Below are 23,923 nucleotides of genomic sequence, written 5' to 3'. Positions count from 1 at the left end.
CATAAAGACTCCTCCATAAAGCTCCTAGAACTGATAAATGAATTCAGCAAAGTTTCAGGACAGAAAATTAATGTACACAAATTAGTAGTTATGCTATACACCAACACCGAGCAGTTCTTTGATTTCAGAACCAAATCAAAAACTCAACCCCTTTTACAATAGCTGCAAAAAGAAACAAAAAACAAAACAAAACAAAACAAAAAGCCCGTAAGAATATACCTGCCCAAGGAGGTGAAAAACCTCTACAAGGAAAACTACAAAACACTGCTGAAAGAAATCATAGACAACATAAACAAGTGGAAACATATCCCATGCTCATCATGGATGGGTAGAATCAATATGTGAAAATGACCATACTGCCAAAAGCAGTCTACAAATTCAGTGCAATTCTCATCAAAATCATTCTTCACAGAACTAGAAAAGACAATCCTAAAATTCATCTGGAACCAAAAAAGAGCCCGCATAGCCAAAGCAAGACTAAGCAAAAAGAGGAAATCTGGAGGCATCACATTATCTGACTTTAAACTAGACAATAAGCCCATGGTCACCAAAACAGCATGTACTGATATAAAAATAGGCATACAGATCAATGGAACAGAATTGAGAACCCAGAAATAAAGACAAATACTTACAGCCAACAGTTCTTTGCACAAAAACATACAGTGGGGAAAGGACACCCTAGTAAACAAATTGTGCTGGGATAATTGGCAAGCCACATGTAGAAGAATAAAACCAGATTCTCATCTCTCACCTTATACAAAAATCAACTCAAGATTGATCATGGACTTAAATCTAAGACCGAAAACCATAAAAATTAGAAGACAACATTGGAAAAACCCTCTAGACATTGGTTTAGGCAAAGACTTCATGACTGAGAACCCAAAACCAAATGCAACAAAAACAATAATAACTAGGTGGGACTTAATTAAACTAAAAAGTTTCTGCACAGCAAAAGAAACAATCAGCAAAGTAAACAGACAACTCACAGAGTGAGAGAAAATCTTCACAATCTATACATCTGACAAAGGACTAATATCCGGAATCTACAGGGAACTCAAACAAATTAGTAAGAAGAAAAACAAACAATCCCACCAAAAAAATGGGCTAAGGACATGAAGAGACAATTCTCAAAAGGAGATATACAAATGGCCAACAAACATATAAAAAAATGCTCAACATCACTAATTATCAGGGAAATGCAAATCAAAACCACAATGCCATACCACCTTACTCCGGCAAGAATGGTGGCCATAATCAAAAAATAAAAAAATAGTAGATGTTGGTGGGGATGTGGTGAGCAATACACTGCTGGTGGGAATGTAGACTAGTACAAACACTATGGAAATCAGTGTGGAGATTCCTTAAAGAACTAAAAATAGTTCTTTAACTATTTGATCCAGCAATCTCACCACTGGTTATCTACCCAGAGGAAAAGAAGTCATTATATGAAAAATATACTTGCACATGTATATTTATAGCAGCACAATCACAACTGCAAAAATACGGAACCAGCCCAAATGCCTATCAGTCAATGAGTGGATAAAGAAATTGTGGTTTATGTATATATACCATGGAATACTATTCAACCATATAAAGGAATGAAATAATGGCATTTGCAGCAACCTGGGTGGAATTGGAGATCATTATTCTAAGTGAAGTAACTCAGGAATGGAAAATCAAACATCATATATTCTTATTCATAATTGAAAGCTAAGTTATGATGATGCAAAGGCATAAGAATGATACAGTGGACTTTGGGGACTTGGGGGAAAGGGTGGGCAGGAGTGAGGGACAAAAGACTACAAATTGGGCACAGTGTATACAGCTCCGGTGATGGGTGCACCAAAATCTCACAAATCATCTCTAAAGAACCTACTAATGTAATCAAACACCACCCACTCCCCAAAAACCTATGGAAATAAAAAACATAAAATCAAATAAAAAGATGATTAGAAAAATGTTAACTACCTGGAAATTATAGATTTATAAATAATTCAGGTGTTGTAGAATAAATCAAATTTAAATTAAATATTTTGAACTACATTGTGAAAGATATGACATATTAAACCTTGTAGCATGCAGCTAATATGCTACTTAATGTGTAATTTATAACTCTAAATGAAGATAAATTAGCAAACTCAGGAAATCAATGATTTAAACTTCCATCTCAAGAAATGAGTGAAAAGCCCATTAAATCAAACTTAAGGATATTAAGTGAAATAAATAATAAAGGTAAGAGCACATGTCAATAAGATTAAAAAAACTCACAAACATACAATAGAAAAAATCATGAAAGCCAAAAAGTTAGGTCCTTGAGAAAATTTATAAAATTGATAAATCCCTAACAAAATTGGGAACTAAAAGTAAATTATCAATATCAGGATTTAAAAGGGGAACATTACTACAGATCCTATAGATCAAATTAAAATAAGAACGTGTTATTAAAAACTTCACATGGACATACTTGGTAATTTTGATAAAAGTGTTATTTATCCCAACTGACAAAAGAAACTTTAATTGGTACAAGATCTATTTAAATAATAAAATTTACTATTACAATGACAGATCAACTCTCCTATAAACATAAATGCACATTTTTAAACAAAATTTTGCAAAGCAGAAACAAGTGTTATATAAAAAGGAAAATACACTATGACCAATATATTTTATTCCAGGTATGAAAGGTTGATTCAACATTAGAAAAATGAATCAATGTGATTCACTATATTAACAGAAAAAAACAGCAGATTATCTCAATAAAATAAAGCATCTGACAAAATTCAACATATATTCATAATGAAAACCTGTAACAAACTAGAAATAGAAGGGAACTTTCTAAATTTGACTTTAAAAATCTACCAAAAAATTACGTTATTGTATTTAATATTAAAATGCTAAAAACTTCTTCCTTGAGATCAGTACTGCATACGGTATGACTTTATTTGCATAAAATACAAAACAGGCAAAGTTAACTTATCTGAATTACAATCCAGAATAGTAGTTACCCTGTGCAGGAAGGATATAGTAGAAAGACTCCTGGGGTGTTGGTAATGTCTGGTTCTTGATCTGATGTGGCTATAAGGTTATATTCAATTTTTGAAAATTCATTGATCTGTTCACTTATAATGCATGTAATTTTCTGTATGTTTATATTAACAAAACATTAACTTAAAAACATGCTGATACAAATTTTAAAATCCAACTTCTATTTCAAATAACTAGCTTTCTCTCATGAGATAATAGGTTGGAGGATTTTTCAATGTTCAGACAGTTCTTTGCCAGCATGTTGACCCAGCCTTGGCAAGGGCTAAATGATGGACACCTTGGGGGCCCATTTAGAGAATTTGAGCTCCCTAGACAACGCTTAGAAACCAGACAGGTCTTTCATCGGTTTCCCCATAGCTAAGTGAGCTTTTCCAACACATTTTCCAGGCCTCAGATAATACAATTCTATTTCAGGAAACTTTCCTAGTATGTGCAGCTTCCCAGCAACTCTCCAAAGGAAAGATTTGCGGAACCATTATAGATCTGTTTATCACTGTGCTGTCCCTGTTGGGGTGGAAGGCAAGGTAAAAAGGCCAAGTCTCTTAGGACTCAAACTATACATTGGGTAGAGGCAGGAGTAGAAGTGAACAATAACCTGCAAGGTTCTCTGATCAAGAAACATTACTCCATGAACCTCAACACCAAGGGCAACAGCCAAATGCTACCAGGAACAGCTCTTGAAGCTTTGTCTGAAACATTCTCCAAAGAAGTTGCACATCTGCTCTCTAGACCTAGGTACCAGAGTTCTTCTCCAAATTTCATTACACTTCACTATCTGTTCAGGAGCTTCCCCACCTTCATAAATGAGTCAGGTGGAGAGGTAGCACATTTACAATGTGTGCTGTTGTACCCTTGTTTCTTTAATTTTATTTTTTAAATTGAATTATAATAATTGTACATATTCATGGGGTACATAATGATGTTTCAATACATATTATGCATAGCGATCAGATAAGGACAGTGAACATATCCATCATTTCAAACATTTATTACTTCTTTGTGTTGGGAACATTCAGTATTCTCCTTCTAGCTATTTAAAACTATACATTATTGTAATTTTCTTAGAATGGAAATCTACCCAGACCGTTTTAGCAAAAGAAACTGTTTGGCTTTTTACTTATTTTCTAGAAAGCAACATAATTTTGATCAGCTAACTTCCCATTCTTCCAAGAAGTTCTCTAAGGCTTATTCCAGTACTTGGTCCTCTCTCTTTTGTTTTCTCTCTGAAAGCATGTAGGAGTCATGTTCAGCTCACAAACTGGGGCTGGCTTTACACACACACCCACACATGCACACAATGTGATATATACATCTAGGGCTTGGAGCCCTGCATTTTGTATAGATGTAATATTTTTGTGGTGACTACTTTCTTAAGAGGGTCCATGAAGTCTGTTCAATATAAGTGGATCCAAAAGATTGCATCTGTAGTGTGATGAAAGCCCTTGTCTTTTTACAGCAGCATTTAGCAGCAGACATAGCCTTTTCAGTTCTGCCCTGATAGAGAATGGTCTTCTCCCTAACCTACTCTAAATGACTTACTGTGATGATCAGCCTCCTCTCTAGTTGTTTAATGTCCTTGCTTATTCCATTCATTCCCTTTTTTATTATTCTTCAGTCAAACTGGCTTTCTTGCCTCAAATATGTCAAACTAGTTTCTTTCTCAACCCTTGGTCCTTGCTCTTCCCTCTGCCTACAATACTCTCATCTAGGTCTTCAGTTGACCAGTTCTTTCTTCTCATTCAGGTGTCAGCTTAAGTGTCATCCCCCCAGAAGACCTTCCCTGATTACCAATCAATTTATAGCAAGTCATTCTCTAGTTTTTAAATTTATCTTATCTATTTATTCTCTTGTTTATGGAATATTTACCACCACTATAATGCAAGCACCATGAATGGAGGGCTCTTGTCTGTTTTATCCATTTTTAGGTCTCCAGCACCTAGCACAGTGCCTGACATATAGTGGGCAGATGTGTCAGTTTGAGTCTTCTGAGAAGCAGATGCCCAGATGGGATGAGACATACAAGAAACTTATTAGGAGAAACACCTATGAAGGATAAAGGGGATGGTGCCAGGAAAGCTTCAGAGTATGCCAGGAGAGCTTCAGACTGTGTCACAGGTCTTAAATCTGTGAAAGAAGAGAGAAAAGGAAGGAGGTTTAATTAAGAAGAACCTCAGACCACAGTATAGTTCTAAGAAAATCTTGGTCAGGCTGAAAAGGAGAGCCCACTCAAAGGTTGCCCATTAGAAAAACCTCATGTTGGAGAGGAATGGCCTGGTTCCAGGCCCCCTACCATGCTCAGATAGTAGCTGAGAGTTAGCCTGAGAAAGCTGGGTGCATAGGGGATCCAAAGGGGCAGCTTCTGGGGCTGTAGTCACAAGGCTTCCCATGTAGATTAACTTGAAGAGGTACCTGAATGGTGAACCCAAGGCCTCCACAGCAGTTCCTCGACATTTGTTAAAAGAAAAAATTAGTGGATAAATGCATGATAAATCTCTGAACTCCATGGTAGAGAAACCCACATGGCCTAACTAGACAAATTCTTTATTGAACTCTTCAACTGGTCTCATGAATGGACCTGCAAGCTGGCTGTTCCTGGCCATCACTTCTATGGAGGAGCCAGGTACTAGTGGTATTGTAAGTGACATCATTTGGATATTTGTTCTCTCTGAATCTCATGTTGAAACATAATCCCCAGTGTTGAAGGTGAGATTTGGTAGGTATTTTGATCATGGGGGCAGATCAATCATGCATGTCTTAATGCTATGCCCTTGTGATGAGTGAGTTCTTGTTCTGAGGTCATGCAAGATGTGTTTGTTTAAAAGTATGTGGCGCCTCCCTGACTCTCTCTTGCTCCTGCTCTTGCCATGTGATGCGTTGGCTACCCCTTCACTTTCCACCGTGATTGTAAGTTTCCTGAGGCCCTCACCAGAAGCAGATGCTGGCACTATGCTTCCGGTACAGTCTGAAGAACCATGAGCCAATTAAACCTTTTTTGTTTTTAAATTACTCAGTTTCAGGTATTCCTTTATAGCCACACAAACAGACTAACACAGTAGGTCAGGACCACTTCTGTGCTTGATACCTCACAATGAAGACCTTAATTTACCCATAAATTAACTTTATTACTATTATTGTTTATTATTATATCATTGTTTTCTCTAACCAGAGGATAACCCAGGAAGACTTACAAATGCTTTATCCTTTTCCTGTTTTTCCCTACACTTCTTAGCACAGTGTAGTTCTAAAGTAAAGATCCCAACTTCAAAGTTGGGAGCATCTAGATGGGGCAACTGCTCTTTAGCTGCAAGTAGATGATTGCCAGGTGGGAATGCAGACTCCATGTGACCAATGCCAGAAATCTGGATTTTTTTACATGAAATATCCCAATTTTTCAATGTTGGGAACTAATTAAGTATGTTTTAAACACTCCACAAGCCAACCTTAGTGTGGCCAAACAAAACATGCCTGTGGGATGGTTTGGCCATCAGTTTATGGTCTCCATTCTAGACCAGTTGATGGACAACACTCTAGATCTTTAAAACTCAGTTTTGCTAAAAGTTTTGTAGCAGTTATTCTTGGAAGTCCTTTCAGAACAGCTGATGACTAACCATTTATGTCACTCCCCAGTATCCTGGACCCAGAGAGCGTGGAAGAGAATAGACCATAAATGTCTGAGTCAGAAAGCCCATGGGACTCCATGAAATACAAGGTGACAGGCATCTCTTTACCAGTGTGTGAGTGGGTCTGCCAGTGAGGACAAGGCTAAAGACAAACAGATGGATCTTACTGCCTGCCCAGAGGGAGTACAAAGTGACTTCAGGGAGTGAGGACTAAATTCCAAGGCAGAGTTCACTTTCAGCAAATATTATGCCCTACAGCTGGAAAACCCAGAGGCATAATTTGTTTATTTACTTATTTTTGGTAGTAAGCCACATAATTAGAAATCCTAAGAGATAAAGGTAAGAATAATGGAAAAACTCACTAATGATTCAAAATTATGAAAGACTTAAAACAGTAACAACAATAATAATTTTTAAAAGTCCCTCCCAATAACAAACTTGTTTTGTTTTGTTTTTGAGATAGGGTCTTGTTCTGTGTCCGAGGCTGGAGTGCAGTGGCACCATCATGGCTCACTGCAGCCTCGACCTCCTGGGCTCAAGGAATCCTCCTACCTCAGCCTTCCAAGTAGCCACGAGTTTCACAATGTTACCCAGGCTGGTCCTGAACTCCTGAGCTCAAGTAATATGCCCTCCTTGGCCTCCCAAAGTGCTGGGATTACAGGAGTGAGCAACTGTGCCCAGCCCTCAAATAACTATTTTAATCAATTTTATTATTGCATGCATATAGCATATGTGCCAAATTATATATTTGATTCCTTTTGAGCATGTTGATGTTTAACATAACGAATATTTCTAATGTTTAATTAGGACCCACATCCTGATTCAGACTCCAGATTTGTAGCATCAATGGTGACTCACTGCTTGGATTTTCAGAAGCATAAAAATCACAATCCATTTTAACAGACCCAGGGGAATCTAAACATTTTCCAGCATTTGACACATACAAGGAATATCAGTTACTGGATTCATGGACTTATCAACAAAGCTGTTGGTGGAAGTTGCATTGCTTTTAGGTCTATAGGAGACCTTAAATAGTTCTACTTTTTCAAAGTAAATCCTTGTTCATTCTTTGAATCTTGGAATCTCTGTGATTCCAATCCAACAGAGACTATAATTTGCTTCTGGAATTGATGAAAATTCTGTTTTCATCAATACTTCTATAATCCTTGAAAATTTTTATTACATGATGGTTGCCTTCTTCAAAAGGTATCTATCCAGTTTGAACACAGATAGCTGCACTTCTGAAATTATCGGTGATGCTCTGCACTTCGCTTTTCTCTTGAAATTTTGAATTCAGTGTCACAACCATAAGAAAGCATCGTCATGTGAACGAAAAGCACTCCAACAACGTGGGTTTCTCAATCCTTCATCCCCAAAGTTCTTGATCTGAGGAGGCAGCTCAGTGAATCTCATGAGGTTTCCCCATCTGAGGGCTTAAAAATAAACAGCATCTGCCTACACTGATTTAAGTGCTTCAAAATATCTAATAAACTGATGATGGCTGTGGGGGCTGGCTTGAAGAACAGTCACCGTTGGAATCATTTTCTGCATTGTATCATACGTGGACCTCCCCACAGAGGTCACAGTCCCAACTTTTGCAGGAAGAGGCAATGACAGCCTCCATGCAACCTGTGCTGCTGACTGCAGTCACCTGTCAAAGCCACCTTTTCCTCTTTCATACCAAAGGTGTCCCATTGGCAAGTGAACTCATCTTCTCCATGTTTTGACCAAACTTCTCAAATTCCTCATTGGCATGAGTTAGGACTTCCCAGCTCAGGTATGCCAGGTAATTTCACATGTATATGTACAGGATTGTGTAAGAACCGATGCTTATGCTCTTGAAAAGCATCTCTAGCTCCCTATATACAGTCCAGTCCAGAAGACTGTCCTACAACCTAAACTTCTAGGCTGTCTCTATTTTTTCATTAATTCAACTAATATTCGGTGAAAACATACTATGCCCAAATGCCTAAATTTACATCTTACTTGTTGAGCTTTTAATTGTCAACTGCAGTCTTTTTTCTAGAAACAGTACAAAAAGGACAGAGGGGTTTATTTTCAAATGGTGTTGGCAGAAATTGATGTAGCAATTAGCCTCTCTAGAAGAATCCCCTGCTATTTCATCAGTTTACTAACTTCTGTGCACTGGAATTGAGAGAGCTGCCAAGTGCAGCATTCTTTTTGGAAAAAAAAAATAGTAAATCCTAGTTTAAAACCCTCTACATAATCATATTCTGCTTCACTTGGCAAATTCTTAACTCCTATGATTGAGACATCAACTGTGCTTTTTTCAACTCTCCAGTAGTAAATCTTGTACATTTCTAAATCCTTCTTGAAATATTATATTTACTATATATGTTCTACCATGGGTAATATTTTTATAATCCTTTATCAAAATGCTTTGTGACCTGCCTGCATTTAGCTATCTGCAAACTATCTTTTACTTAGTCCACATCTGCTTACTGCTAAACAGCTTGCCTTTGCTGTAACTTTGTGTTAAACATGACAAGTTATTATTGCATTTGCTATTTGCTGCCATTTGCAATTGTCATCTTTCAAGACCTGCTGTCTCCCTAGACCACTTTTGATCATTTGCATGACATGAAAAGAAATGACTGCAAATAAAAATTGCTCAAATGCTATGCCTGGTTGTGGTTTTAAGTGAAACATCTGGGCTCATTCAAATCACCCTTCCTTTTGATGTGACTTTCTTTGCCATGACTCACAAAGGCAGGAGGTTTTGTCAGGTGGCTTTTCCCAGGAGTTACTGGGAAAAAAGGGAATTCTTCCTGCAGAGACTATGTTTCTGGGCTCTTCAAAGCTTTCAGGAAGAAACAGGGGCTCTTCATGTTATTCTCTTCAACCTGTTCTGGGCTACTGATAGCTTTGACAAGAGAAGTCTCTGGAACTTCTTTTGACAAGGGAGCCCAGAGGATGGTCACCCAGGGGCCGAGGTGGAGTAGATAGAAATGTGGAAGCCTGGGGAAGACCTGGTTGCCACCTTTAAAACTGTTCGAGGGAATCAGGCTTAGTCTGACTGGCTGCAGAGTGTGGAATAGAGGGTATCAGAATGGAGGCGGAGAATTCGCTTCAGCAAAGTTGATGGAAACTATTGTCTTAACATTTCCTCTCCTTCTAGCATTTCAGCATTAAAGTAGTTGGCTGACACACAGAGACAACATGAATAAGAAAGAATGCAATAGGGTTCCTTGATTCTTGTTCTCTTTCAAACAAAAAAGCATGGCCTCTGGGATGTCAGCACCTGCCTCCTCCCCACCTTTCTCAGTGGTAGCCCTAATACAATCGCCTTGTACTTGTTTTTAGTCTCACTGAATGCTTGAATATTGTGGGCCACCAAATTCTGTGCCATGGGGTGTCATCACAAATGCTATATGTGAATGGGAAGGCACTGTGCATATTTCCTCTGCTCATGTGCATGCTCCCTCATCCCATTAGACTTTCTTACAAAACACGAGTTCCGTGAAATCATTCAGAATTGCAAGATAGTGGTAGCGGTGCATTAAACCAAATGTGGGACCATTGGACTGTGCAAGTCTATGCCCATGAAGCCAGCCTTGATCCATTTTCCACCACAATGTAGTTAATAAAGAGCACACCGAGCACAGAGGATGGGCACATGCATTCTTGCTGAATGATGAATGACTAAACAATTCAGAACTGTTGACCAATGAACTGAGCTGCAGCCATAAGTGACCTCATGGCCCAGAAAGAGGAAGACAAAGACAAAGGTAGAAAGGGTGACTCCAGCTTCAGTTTCCAATACTGTTCCTGTTCCTCAGCCTACTTGTATCTCCTAGCCTTGAGTTCAATGAAATATTATTATTCCCTACAACATATCTCCCCTGATTTTTCTGTGTAGGTTTTTATAGTGTCTTGACAAAGAAATTCATTTTGTGCCACGGCCCATCCATGACCCTCTCCAGACATATCCAGCTGTATGATCTTCTGAATGTGTCATGATTTTCACACCTGCATGCCTTTGACCAACAGAGCCATTGTTCTCTCAATGAATATGCCCCCTTCTTTTCTTCTCTTTTCTTTTTTCTCCTTCCTTCCTTCTTTCTTTTCCTTCTTTCTTTCTTTCTTTCTTTCTTTCTTTCTTTCTTTCTTTCTTTCTTTCTTTCTTTCTTTCTTTCTCTTTCTTTCCTTCTTTCCTTCTTTCTTTCTTTCCTCTCTCTCTCTCTCTCTTCTTCTTCTTCTTGATGGAGTTTTGCTCCCGTCACCCAGGTTGGAGAGCAATGGTGCTATCTTGGCTCACTGCAACCTCAGCCTCCTGGGTTCAATCTCTTCTCCTGCCTCAGCCTCCGGAGTAGCTGGGATCGCAGGCACCCATGACCAGGTTCTCTTTTCTAATAGGCCAACTCCTCTCCTGTCTTCAAGATCAGCTTTCCTGTGATATCTTCTTCAGTTCTCACTTGAGATAGTCACTCAGATGTCATTGTATTGAGGTAGATGCTGACATTTCTGTCCCTGAGATCTCCTTGGGGGTGGGGTAAAGTAGTGTTCTCTTTTGTGTTTCTCTTGCCCAGAACCTCAGCTAGTGCTTGATACTTAAGATTCTCACTGTTGCATGAGACTTCCTTGTTGATTTACCAAATTACCATATATGGCTATGCCTGGGGGACATTATGTTAGGACTATCTTCAGAATACCTCAGTTGCAAGTTGTTTACCACTTCCCAGTCCTTATTTCTTGTGTTCAAAGACGATTTTTCATTGAAACCTCTTCTAGCTGATTATAGGAATTATTTAAGTTAGTGGTAGTAGAAAGAAGTGTGGACAATAAAAAGAAGCATATTGAAATGGGCTTAGATTAAAACCATCCAAAAGACTATCTGTGCTCAGCTGTGCCTAGAGTACTTTTGGAACAATCTATTTATGAAATGATAGACCACAGATCAATGACGATGACACCCACATTCATTCTTGAAAAATATGACTCAGTTGTACATCGTGCACTTACACAGGAGCAGGAATAGATCACAGATCACTGATTGTGACACCCACATTAATTCTTGAAAAGTATGACTCAGCTGTAAGTAGTGCACATACACAGGAGCAGGAATCTGAGGGGAAGAAATATCTATCCAGTGCAGATGCCACTCACAGAGATCCCCAGACAGTCTCCTAAGTAGCCTGAATTGTTCTTCTTGTCTGGTCTGCATCCCACTGGGAAACAGTCCAAGGTGTTAAATATTTTCGCTGAATATGGTGGTCTACTTCCTTTGGCATGAGGTTTTGGAGGGGTCTCTTCCAGTGGGACATTGTTTATCATTTATTTCTCATCTGTACTGAGAATTATAGAATGAATCCTGCTTTCATTCAGGTTAAAGATTTGTTAAAATAATTATCTGAAACATAGCAGATATTATAATGATTTTGCCAAAACAAAACAAAAACAAAAAAAGTCTTACAAGATAGAAATGCTTAATGAATAAATAACACATTTCTCAGGACTTGTTTTCTCATTGTTATCAAGAGTTGGCCATGAGGAATAGGATATTAGGTCATATGCAGACTAGGAAGTGGAAAAGGCCAAAAGATAAAAATTCTACAGGAGACAGAGAAAGCCCTGACACATCTATCTTTTTTGCTTGCTTCACACACGAAATGACTCCCTGCTGAATGGAAAGACAGACAGGTAGGACTGGCTTTCATTCAAATGATGGGTGGAAGTGCCCCTGCCGTATCTGAAGGTTTAAAAAGTTCTAATGTTCAGATGAAGAGAGAAGATAGAATAACATTCTCCTTCCCTCATATGCAATGCAGCGGGAAAATCAGTCCCACTCTTTTATTTATGTGGTCAAAATGTAAGTATAAAAATTATTACCCATATTGTGAGTCAATCTAATTGCTGGATCATCTTTCATTAGCTCTGGACATTTAGCTCTCTGTGATATGACTGTGTCTCTCTGACCAAATAAGTCTGTGTCAAATAATGGTTAAAATTTCCACTGATCCCCAAAAGTCTGAACACCAGCTGGATACAGATGATTGCCAACACTAGCAGTCATGTGGAACTCACTAATTAGGTATATGCATCCTGGGCATACAGACATGCCATGTCAAAGGGGTGGCTGTACCTACCTCACAATGCCTTCAGAACATGCAATAACTTCATTGCTTTACAAAAGAAAAAAAAAGGAAAAGAAAAGACTTGGCTGAAAGCAAGATTGCTTTTCGGAAGGGAAACTCTTTTCCCAGGGTGCACTGTGCAGACAAAACTTACTGCATCCCTTCTGAAAATGTGTCTGGAGCAGTCTTCCAAGATGATTAATAGAGCGAGTATTTCTCACAAGGGTTTGACCTTTGAAAGCACAGACAGACAAAAGGCGTAAATGGTCAGAGAGGGATGGAGAGCGTCAGGCTCACGAGACACCCGTGCCCACACACTCACCTCTCATCAGGGCCTGTAACACACTGTGCTGTCCCTTGGGGAAAGCCCTTTAGGACCATGATACCTTTGAAAGGTTTTTGTGTCATTGTAAACATCTTTACCTTGAAGATTTTCTTTCAAATGATGGAACTGCCAGTTGGTGTATTGTAGGTGCAGAGACTACAAAGACAAAAAAAAAAAATTAGATGATTCCCCCACCAAGTGTTCAGCTCAAAGTCATGGGCCACACATTTAGACACAAGTTCTTTATTTTTTTTATTTTAAGTTCCGGGGTACATGTGCAGGATGTACAACCTTGTTACATAGGTAAATGTGTGCCATAGTGGTTTCCTGCACCTTTCAACCCATCACCTAGGTATTAAGCCAGGCATGAATCAGCCATTTTTCCTGATGCTCTCTCCCCACAACCACTCCCCATTCACAGGCCTCTGTGTGTTGTTCCCCTCCCTATGCCCATGTGGTCTCACTGTAGAAACAAATTCTTGAATGCAATGTGTGTGTTTCACTGAAGAGGGGAGGAAAGGAAGGTAGATATTTTGGGAAAAGAAAATCAATATTTTTAAGGACCTAATGCTAAATATTTATAGCAATTCTATAAAACAAATGTTTATGTTCCCATTTGACAGACAGATGAACTAGAACTTGAAGAACTTGGTAAGGTCACACAGGTCGAAAGTGGTGGCAATGTGGGTATTTAGCTCCATTTAGGCCTAATTCTAAACCTCATTCTTGTTTCACTATCCCAAGCTATCTAAAGCTGATGGGGGGAGGGGTAAGTGGACAGGTCTTGGCAAAAAGTCATCCGCCTAAAAATAAAGCACATTTCTGAGTTCTCTGACATGGCATGCTGAGGGCCCTTGCTGAGTTGGTAAGTTTAAGCAATGATGAATTTTATTGTACCAAATGGTGAAATGCTTTTTAAATATCCCACTTCTGTTCTTATCCCTTGGCTCTGCAGTAATTTTCATTCATTTATACTTGACTGATTCATTGACTTAAAAATGTTATTGAGTCACTACTGTATGCCAGGTACTGTGCGAGGCAATTGGTGTGCAGTGGTCATCTTAGCCTGAGTTTCCCCTAAAACAGAGCCTGAGATTAAGGCTTGCATGCAGATGGTTTATTTGGGAAGTAAACTTGGAGAGAAGAAGTGAGGGGCCAGGGAGAGTGAAACAGGAAGGGAGAAGCCAATACAAGGATACATTATAGAGGTGGCCACCAGTCTGGGTGGCTGGTGCTCAGTCCTGCTGGAACCTTTCAAAAGGTGCATAAAAGGGATTGGAGGAAGAAGCATTTATTCATTGGCTCCTGGCCTGCTTTTATTGGAAATTACCCCACACAGCATTAACATTTGCACAATTCTGAGTTGCACATGTATGAATGTCAGGCAGGCACCTGCAGGCACCCCACCCAGGGAAGTCAGAGAAGCCGCTGGGGAGGAAGCAGAGGTATGTGGTGCAAGCTTCAGGTGTTCTCTTTCAATGCAGAGCAGTATGAAGCTTCCTGGAAGTCCTTGCCAGGGCCACAAGCTGAGGCTGAGTGGATATGAGGTAGTGCACAAGATGTCCGATGTAGTGAGCTAAATGGATACAGTCCTTATTCTCAATGAAAAGCCTACAGTTTAGTAAGAGAGACGCTTATTAAATACATTAACCAACTACATAATTACAAATTTTAAGAGGCATCATGAAGGAAAATGTGGTGGCAGATCAGATATGAGGACAAGGATGATGGGGGAATTATGTCTTGAGTATTTACTCACCCACTCAACAAATATGTATGAAGTGCTTACTATAGGGAGGACAATCTGCTACACAGAGGAATCCCAAGATTGATAAGACTCCAGTTGGCCTTTGAGTGACTCACAGTTCAGTAAGGAAGATGGAGATGTAGGCAGACAATTCCAGTAGAGTTGCTATGATAGCTGCACATTCCAGATCTCATTAAAAACTAGCACAATCAAGGTTACTTCCACCAACGCAGATGATCATAAATGGATTCTGCTTGTGTGGCTCTAGAAGACCACTTACCAGTTGCCCAGAATAGTTCAGGAAATTAATTCAGAATGGAATCAATTCTCCGTGGGTTGTTTTATCTTCACTTGTTAATAATGAGCCATGAGCCTCTCAGCCATAGAATTATGAAGTTTGGTCCAGAGCATTCGATCTTGGGAACGGGAGGGCTAAATGGATCATAGTCATCCAGGAATAATAAAGCAGAGTTAGTCTCCATGAGGAAGTGTCCCTGGCATATCTTTGTAATTTCTCTTCTGTCTTCTTTAAAGCCCCTGAAGTCATGATATGCCACTAACAGTGCCATCTTCCCAGCTGGTATTCATAGAGTTATTAGCCAATCTTACTAGGTTGCATTATGAAGATGATCTTTACAAGGTCAAAGGACTTCCCTCAAACTCTACGGGGTTTGAGTCCCTAAGTCATAACTATTTCCTGGAAGATACCTCAACCTGCTGCAGAATTTGCATTTTAACTTGATAAGATACCATCTAGCACCAAAACTGTTACGTGCATGCCATTTTTTCAGCCACTATGGGCTAAAATGCAGAACTAGTTTTCCCCAGAGGAAAAAGGAACAGATTGTTCACCACCATTAAGAATGGGGAAAGGCTGGGCATGGTGGCTCACACATGTAATCCCAGCACTACGGGAGGCTGAAGCAGGTGGATCACCTGAGGTCAGGAATTTGAGACCAGCCTGGCCAACATGGCGAAATCCCATGTCTACTAAAAATACAAAAATTAGCTGGGTGTAGTGATGCATGCCTGTAATCCCAGCTACTCGGGAGGCTGAGGTAGAAGAATCACTTGAACCCAGGAGGTGAAGGTTGCAATGAGGCAAGATCACACCATTGCACTGCATCCTCAAAAAAAAAAAAGAATGGTCACTGCATGGTGTTCCAATAGCTGAGAGCCTAAGATTGTGCATTGTTTCTCATTCTGGCTGGTAAGCCAAGGGAAAACTGTGTATTAACTTCTGTTTCTGAGACAAATAGCACTTTAGTGAATCAGGGATGATGGTAGCAACACTAAGTAAACTGTGCCTGTAATTCTAAGTGTTGACTCTCCTTCTAAGTTATTATGTTATTAACTTCCATTCAGTATCCTAAAATTAAGCTATATTCACTTGATATCTATCAGATTGAATAATAATCTTAACGACAGTCCCAAGGTTTGAAAATGCAAAGATAAATGGTTTTGTCACGATTTCTGGAATTAATTTTTCTTTTGTGTTCTGACAAAACAATTTTGTTGGTTTTCAGTCCACTGTTCACAAATGTATTTAGTACATTTACCTAAAGATATCACATGAGAAGCAACGCTTGACTCACACTGTTCAACTGGTGCTGATGCTTAGTGAGGACAAATTTTAAGAAAAAGAAAGAAAAGCAGTAGAGAGAGGATGAAGATGTAGGCTTTCCCCCCATCGATCTTGCCTGGGGCCCCATCCCGTGCAATTGACTCCTATATATAACCCTGATGTGGTCTAGACATGTTCAATCTAGAGCTTTCCATCATCCAGGGGCAGAATTTGGTTGAGAAATGAGAAACTGGGCAGATTAAAGAGCTATTTTTCCCTCAAGAAAATGTGGTGGCAGATCAGATATGTGGACAAGGATGATGGGGGAATTATATCTTGACTATTTACTCACCCCCTCAATAAATATGTGTGAAGTGTTTACTATGAGGAGGACAGTCTGCTACACAGAAGAATGTGACCCTTGTGAGGTTAATCAGATATTATCTCCATGGGTCTTGCTGGGACCTTTAAGAAAAGTACTTTCTCTGTTCCTGTGTTAGTTTGCTAAGGATAATGGCCTTCAGCTCCATCCATGTTCCTGCAAAGGACATGATCTCATTCTTTTTTATGACTGCATAGTATTCCATGGTGTATATTACCACATTTTCTATATTCAGTCTATCCTTGATGGTCATTTAGGTTGATTCCATGTCTTTACTACTGTGAATAGTGCTGCAGTGAACATACATATGCATGTGTCTGTCTTTACAGTAAAATGATTTATATTCCTTTGGGTATATACCAAGTAATGGGATTGCTGGGTTGAATGGTACTTCTGTCTTCAGGTCTTTGAGGAACTGCATGTTTGCACTTATAAGTGCAAGCTAAATGATGAGAACACATGGATAAATAGAGGGGAACAACACACTGGGTTCTTTTGGAGGGTGAAGGGTGAGAGGAGGAAGAGGATCACAAAAAATAACTGATGTGTGCTATGTACAAGTCTTAATACCTGGGTGATTAAATAATCTGTACAACAAATGTCCACGACACCAGTTTACCTGTGTAACGAACCTGCACTTTCACCCCGAACTTAAAATAAAAGTTAAATAAAAAAGAGATAGAGTGGAAAAAAAAGTACTTTATCTTTCTCATTGATCTCAATCTGTGAGGAAGGTAGCTTAGATACGTCAGTGCTCTCTTGCTGAGAGAGAGGAGAGATTTGAGACCTGAAGTCGATAGCTGAAACTCTGGAAACAGTAGATGTCAACTGAGGAGTCCTGACAACCGTATGGTGTTCTTTGTTCATTGCATTTCAGTAAGAATGCACTGTTAGTTCAAATTGGTATGAAGACAGTACCTTCCACATGGAGCAAGAATCATACTTAGTTGTGTTTGTGTCTCTTGCAACTGAGGAGTTCTAGCAACTATTTGGTGTTCTTTGTTCAGGGCATTTCGGTAAGAATGCAGGGTACTCTTGATGCTATGGGAAAGACTTCTTATGTTATGAAACCTTTGCAGCCACAAAAAAATCATGTTTTTGGCATGTGCTTAATGACATGGGAAAATGCTCATGACAAAAAGTTAACTGTTCATAGCGTAAGATCTCTTTTTGTGCATGTGAGATATATATTTATATAATTCAATAAAAAGTAGACTAGAAAGAAATATACCAGAATTTTGGAAGTGGTTATCTATGTAGGTAGGATTAAAATTTTTAGTTTTAATTTTCTTCTTTATACTTTTCTTTGTTTCCCAGATTTTCCATACTACACATAAACCGTGTATATAATCTTGAATAAACAGTATATTATTAAAGTATGAAAATTCATACTTATGAGTTAATTAAAGATAGCTTCCGTTAGCCACAGTGCACCTCCAAACATATCAAAGGTTGTGTTTCAAAACACCTGAACAATTGAGTATTTAACTTCCAAATGCAATCCCTTTGGTGTTTGTGTATCTCATTACAGTGGATCCTTACCTACTGGATCTAGCCCTGTTGCACATTTAGTTCAAACTGGTAATGAAAACGGTATCTTCCACATGGAGCACGAGTCCAGTTATTACTACAGATATTACAGATAAGGGGCAAGTTCATGAACCCTGTATTGATAGGGCAGTTGTGTCATCTGGAGGACATTTCTTCTCAATTTCATCTGACAAAAAGGCTAGATGTCAAATTCTTAAACAAACAATACCAACTTCCTGTGGGGGAAGAGCGAGTCAAATAGGAGATACTTGTTCTTGGCATAAAAGTCTGTATTTAAGAATTAACTTATCACATTTCACAGCTCACTGTAAACTAAGAGGGGTAGGGAAGAAAGGGTCAAAGGCTGCTCTAATTACTCTCATTTTAGCAAGCAGAATGAAATGAAGTTTCCTGGGGTAATTAATCAAGTCGTGATGAAAAGTGAACACACACTGGACACTTTTTTTGGGTCAGGGATTTGATGGAAATTGCCACTGCCTCATGAAGGACACTGACATTAGTCTGGCAGAAGGTTCTCACTTAGGAAAGAACGTATAGTAATCAAGGTCCAACATTCAAAATAAAGGCTTAAGGAAAACAGCAGCAATTATCTGGCATTGCTCTTGCTGAGTTTTGGCTTCAATTCTTGCTGGTAACAGGAGGCTTGCAAGTTTCTACGGTGTGTTGGGTGGAAACGGTCTATGCCTGGTGATTTTCACAAACAGATGAATATACTCCTATTTCCAAGCATGCGATTCAGCCACTTGGACTCCAGCAATAACTGCCACCAGTTTCAAAGGAACTGTTGTAATGCAGTCCTTACTATCTGAGCTCATATCTATTACGAAAATCAAGCAGCTTGTTTTTCCAGGTGCTACCATCTTGGAAATAAGGCACGAGGGGACCAAAAAATGTGTGTCAGAACCTAATGTGAAAGCCTCCAATTAGGCTTTTTTTTTTTTTTTTTTTTTAATCTAGTTATTGCAAGCTGTTTTGGCTAAAACCCGAAAGTACTTAAATGTCTTCCAACGGTGGATACATGCTGCTGTTATGATTGATATGTTATTTGAAAATATTCACAAAACCATCGAATTAAATGTATACTTCACATTGTAGTCTACTTTGGTCTTTTTTATTCATTTGAGTGTCAAATTAGGCAATGCCTGTTGATTGTCAGTAAAATAAGTACAGTAGAATGACTAAATAGCAAAGAGTCCAACTGTCAGAGGATTTCTGAACCCAGACCAGGAAAAACACTAACATGGAAATTAAATGCCATTCAGGGACTTTGATTCTCTATCTGTCTCTTTATGGTGTTCCATGTTTCAGGCCAATCCTATTCTGTCCCTTTCCTAAGCCCCCCAAATAACATGGAAAGCAAAGAACAACTGTCCTGCTGAACACTGTTATTCTGAATTTTATTTTTTAAACTTTTTGCCCAGTTAGTCATATGTCTGAAAATGCATAGAGTATCCTCTTAAGCAAGAGTGTGACTCAAACTCTCACTACATACTTGCGAAAGAACTTTGGCATGTCCCATCTCTGAGGAGGCTGGTGGGGTTGAGGCCGGACCAAATAGTGGCAGAATGCCTTCATGAACGTGGAAGTTACTCCTTAGATCAAGGCTGGGTGGATCTGAAGGTGGGGCAGCCCAGTGGGCACCACGTAAAGTCAGAGGGGCTGGAATGTTGGGGAAAAATTGAACAGACACTGAAGGAGTCAATCTGTGGTTGCTGCCAAGTGTCTCCTCCTCTTCTTCTACTGTAAATTTGGAATCTGCCTTTATCTCTTTCACCACCGCCCCCACCCCAATCTTTACTGGAGTCTCTATTTGTTCTCTGTTTGCAATCACATTTCATCCCATCTCCCACACTTTAAACCAGTGTCTTTATCACAAATTTGGCTACTTCCGTCATACTACAAACCTTCCAGCTTGTATAGTACCCCTTATAATCCTACAATCATGAAGCCTGAGGAGTCTTCTGGAAAAGGAATTCAAAACATGTCCAAATTTGAGGTTCTGACATATATAGTTATGTTTGGAAAACTTACTGTGTATGTTTGGAGTGATGTTCACTCCATAGAAGCCAGTATCAAAGAGGATCTATGAAGTCCCTGAGAAAGAATCCATCCTGCAAGTCAAGCTAACTGGGGCAAACTCAGAAACAGGGACTGAAGGAGAAAGTCATGATTCTGGATTCAGGGTGTAGTTATAACGTCAACCTCTGTCCATCCCACTCCCAATGCCCCAGCCTCCTAGGTTAGTGCACTCTGGAGAGGAAGACACAGTGGGCAAAAGTGAGAGCTTAAAATCTAGGATTCCAAACAACCTTGCAGTAGTTCTTTACCTCAGCATAAAAAGAGAATTAAGGAGCTGGTAAAACTCAGGCATCCTTGATAATTGTCCTGAATGGGAACTTCATAGACTGTTGACATGCTCTCCCTAACATACACATACAAATGCTGTGTCATACTCTATAACCTGCTTTTAAAAATGGAGTATATTATGATTTTCTGTTGACACCAGTAAATATATTTCTGTAATAGCATTTGAAGTGGTTTCAGCATATACATTTTCCCACAATTTATTTATAAACAGTGGATCAGTGAGCATCCTTATAGCTAAATCTTTGGGTATATGCTAAATCATTTAATTGGGATGAATTGTTAGAAATAGGATTGTGGGTCACATGGTATGCATATATTTAAGACCTTTGACATGTACCAAACACATATATGTTATACACCCTTTAGGGAGGCTGAACCAACTTACTCCTATCAGCAGTGATTGAAAGTGACAGATATAATGTTATCCTTTTAATCCCTTTGACCTCTAGCTAACAGATAGAACAGCTCTTCCCTTTCTAAAACCACCACCCACTGTAGAGAATATAGAGGTATTAAACCAAATGGATTTGTCTGAAATTTGCAGAACCCAGTCCCATCTTAGAGCAATATGGCAGGCACAGCGCCATGCTCAAATCATTAATCTTGGCTGATCTCAGTCCTCTCACTCTGCAAGCATGTATCTAATCTGGCTACTCCCCAGTATATTTTGTTGAGTACTGCATTTTTCTCCTACTTAGTATCATGTTGTTGGAATAATTTTCTTCCCTGATGTATTATTTTATATTTTTCTAGATCTTTTCTTCCTTGGTATTTCTATACTGCTTTACAAATCTCCCTGAGCATGCTGACTTACAGTGTAAATTCACTCACATCTTAGCCACTTTAAATTAATAAGCCAGATAAAAACCCACGAGGCACTACTCTTATCAACTGTGCCTCAATATACTGCATCTGTTCCTTCCCTGCTCTCTGAGCTCATTTCTAGTTTCATCAATATTCTCTATTCTTGTGGTCCCTGTTCTATTCGACATTAGATATGCATTTTTAAGCTACCCAATTGCTTAAAAGGAAACTAAAGAAACAGAAAACGGGCTGAAGAATACACTATAAATGCAAACTTTTTTATTACTTGTCAGAGGTTGTAAAAAAAATGGTAGTTATATGAAAATAAAAAAAATAGCACTCATATATTAGTAGGTATAAATTAATATAGTGTTTCTAGAAGGTAATTGGGAAGCAAATATCAAAAGCCTTAAAAAGCATTTTATGCATGCAATTGTATCTCTATGAATTTATATGGAGAAAATAACTGAACAAGTACACAAATGTCAATTTAAAAGTGTATTTATTGCAGCATTATTTATAAGTAGAAATGGAAACAAACAGAAGTTATATAATAGAGAATTATTTAAGTAAAATAGGGTTCTATGTTCACATGGAAATATATGTAGCTATTAAAAATGATGACATGAGTTTGTGTTTACAGTAATGGAAGAACCTTGATGATATGTTAAATAAAAACAGCAGGTTGTAGAATAATTGGCATAGTATGATCCCATCTCAGTAATAAAGGCATTTGCATGTATGTAACCAGAGTAGAAAAGCTGGATCTCATTTCTATTGGCATGCATGCTAAGCACGGGAGAAAAGGACACCAGAGAGAAGTGTTAGGGACACTTGTGCCCAGGGGAGGAAAAGGAGAAAGCAGGAGGGAAGACTGTGGCCAGTCTAGGTAAAGTCTTGATCCCTATAGAAATAGGGGCATTCTCTCCAGTTTCAACCCAAAGTAGCACGTGGCTCTGGAACCCTGAGCATGCTGAGAGTGGAGGTGCTGTATTCAACCTAGGAGAGAGTGCTCTGGGAGCACCAAGAGAGAACATCTCCGACAGGAGACTGGCTTCCAAGAGCAGTGGAAGCAGGCAGTGTGTTACAGAAACATAAAAACCCTCTTGAGAAACTGGCATATAGGCATTTCTCCCTAAAGCAAGTCACATGGCCATTGCAACGTCAGGAGAGGAAATACACTCCACCTTTTTAGCAGCACTAGGACACGTAGTCATATGGCAAAAGGCATGGATTTAGGAAAGGGTAAAGAATTGAGATCATTATTGCAATCTATCACACCTGCATTTTCTCTTATTTTGGAAAATAATCCCATGACACTTATGTATTTATGCCCATTAAAATAGGTGATATGTGAGATTGTTACACTAATGGTTCCCAAAGAACCATGTTGCCCAGTGTTTGGGCCTGTATTGGTTTCCTTAGGCTGTTGTAACTAAGTACCACAAACTAGGTAGCTTCAAAAAAACATTTATTCTTTCTTAGTTCTGGAGATCAGAAACCTGAAATCAAGGTGTTGGTAGGGCCATGCTCCCTTTGAAGCCTCTAGGAGAAGGATCCTTCCTAGCTTCTTCCAGCTTCTGGTAGTTCCACGTGTTTCTTGGCTTGTGGCTGTATGAATCCTATCTCTGCCACCTTCACTTGGCTGTCTTCCTTCTGTGTCTATGAGTCTTTCCCTGTTCTTATAAAGACACTTGTCATTTTGGTTTCAGGACCCATTTTACTCCAGTACAATGTTATCTTATTATATCTGCAAATACCCTATTTCTACCCTATAGGGTCACATTCTGAGGTATTGGGGGTTAGGACTTCAACTTCTGTTTTTGAAGGACACGATTTAGCTCATAACAATGGCCTTGTGTTGTTCCCTCCCTCATTGATTCTGGGTCATATGACTTGCTTTTGCCAACAAGACAGCAATAAATTTGAGATAGAAAAGGCTGGGCTGGGCTGGCTTGGGTACGGTAGCTCATGCCTGTAATCCCAGCACTTTGGGAGGCCAAGATGGGTGGATAGCTTGAATTCAGGCATTCGAGACCAGCCCAGGCAACATAGCAAAACTCTGTCTCTACCAAAAATACAAAAAAAAAAAAAAATAAGCTGGGTATGGTGACTTGCACCTATGGTCCCAGCTACTCAGGAGGCTAAGGTGGGAAGATCGCTTAAGCCTGGGAGGCGGAGGTTACAGTAAGCCAAAATCATGCCACTGCACTCCTGCCTGGGTCACAGAGTGGAACCCCATGAAAGAAAGAAAGAAAAGAAAGGGAGAAAAAGCAAGCAAACAAGAAAGAAAGAAAGAAAGTGAGAGAGAAAAAGAAAGAAAAAGAAGAAAGAAAAAGAAAGAGAGAGAAAGAAAGAAAGAAGAAAGAAACAAAGAAGAAAGAAAGAAAGAAAAGAAAGAGAGAGAGAGGAAGGAAGGAAGG

The sequence above is a fragment of the Piliocolobus tephrosceles genome, chromosome 7 (genome assembly GCF_002776525.5).
Source record: "Piliocolobus tephrosceles isolate RC106 chromosome 7, ASM277652v3, whole genome shotgun sequence".
Taxonomy (NCBI): domain Eukaryota; kingdom Metazoa; phylum Chordata; class Mammalia; order Primates; family Cercopithecidae; genus Piliocolobus; species Piliocolobus tephrosceles.
Note: the sequence above shows the minus strand (reverse complement) of the source record.